At 39.5% G+C, this 1,537-nt stretch overlaps 1 non-coding gene across 1 annotated transcript; it reads left to right on the forward strand.

Moving 5' to 3' along the window:
• Nucleotides 1-1,031: 1,031 nt before the first annotated feature.
• LOC119246836 (small nucleolar RNA SNORA54) lies at nt 1,032-1,158 on the forward strand. The gene has a single exon (XR_005125587.1). It is a non-coding gene; the product is annotated as a small nucleolar RNA SNORA54 (small nucleolar RNA).
• The last annotated feature ends 379 nt before the right edge of the window (nt 1,159-1,537 follow it).

Genomic DNA, 1,537 nt, shown 5'->3' on the forward strand with positions numbered 1-1,537 from the left:
CCAAGCTTCAAGCTATACTGCAAAGTTAATAATTATCAAATAATTATTTGTGATAAAAAGCAAACCAGAGACCAACTAAACAGAATTGAGCACCCAGAAATAAACCCAAACATCTATTGACAACTAATTTAAGACAAAGGAACTAAGAGTACAGAAATGGAGCTAGAAACTTCTCTTAAAAAAATGGTGCTGCGAAATTAAACAACCACATTTAAAAGAAAGAAATGAGGCTACTAACACCATACACAGAAATTAGGTAAAAGGGATGAAAGGCTTGAATATAAGACATGAAATCAGAAAATATCAATGCACAGAAGAAAACATGGGTGATACACTCCATGACAATGGCTTTAGGAACTATGTTTGGGAACTCAATTCTAACAGCCAGGAAAACAAAAGAAAAAGCAAACAAATGGGACTACATCAAACTAAAAGGTTTCTGGATGGCAAAAGAAATCATCAAAATGAAAATGCTTCCTACTGAACAGGAGATGATATTTGCACATCATATATCCAACAAGGGGTTAATCTAAAATATACAAAGAGCTCATGAAACTCAACAGCAAAAGTAAAAACCCATAAAAAAATGGGCAGAGGATCCAAAAATCACTTCTCCAAACAACACATACAGATGGCCGATAGGTGCATGAAAAGATGTTCACCATGTCTTTTTATGAGAAAATGTAAATAAAAACAATGAGATATCACCTCACACTTGTGACCATAAGAAATATCTAGAAATAGGGCCTCCCTGGTGGTGCAGTGGTTGAGCGCTGGGTTGCGAAGCTGCCTGCAGCCTCTGCAGCGCCGGTTCGATCCCCAGCTGCTGGGCGAGGGTCCCACATGGCGCGCAGACCTCTCCTGCCACCCACTGCTCCACTCAGCAGTGTACTTCGTCAGTATGCCTGTTCTTCTTTCCACTCTGGTGAATTCTCTCACCCTCCCACGCTTCTGACTGTACCCTGTGCTTATATAAATAAACCTTTAAAAAAAAAAAACACATACCATAACTAAAAAAAGAAATATCCAGAGAGCACTGTTCGTGACACATCAGCCTGGCTGTGGCTGGGGGGTTCCATTCCAGTGCCAGAGTAACCCGCAGGACTCGTGACTGGCTGCCTGGCTGGTGGCGCTCAGTCTCAGGCCCTGGAGACAGCTCCCGTGGGGCTGCGGGGTGAGGTGGGGAAAAAGAAAAAAAAAATTGCAGCTATCATCGTAAAGCAATACAAGAGAAAATTAAGTAAAAAAAAAAAAAAAAAGAAATATCCAGAAGTTAAAAAAAAAAAAAAAAACAAGTGTAGGAGAGCATGTGGAGAGAAGGGAACCCTTGTACACTGCTGTTGGGAATGTAAATTGTTCTACCCATTATTGAGGTCAATGTAGAGTTTCCTCAAAGAATGAAAAATAGAAATTTCATATGCTCCATGGATATCCATATACATATGGATATTTACCGGGAAAATACAAAAATATTAATTTGAAGAAAGATATGTACCTCCAGATTCACTGCAGCATTATTTCAACAACCATAAATAGG

This window comes from Talpa occidentalis, unplaced genomic scaffold (genome assembly GCF_014898055.3).
Source record: "Talpa occidentalis isolate TD23 unplaced genomic scaffold, MPIMG_talOcc4v2.1 talOcc4.15, whole genome shotgun sequence".
In the NCBI taxonomy this organism is placed as follows: domain Eukaryota; kingdom Metazoa; phylum Chordata; class Mammalia; order Eulipotyphla; family Talpidae; genus Talpa; species Talpa occidentalis.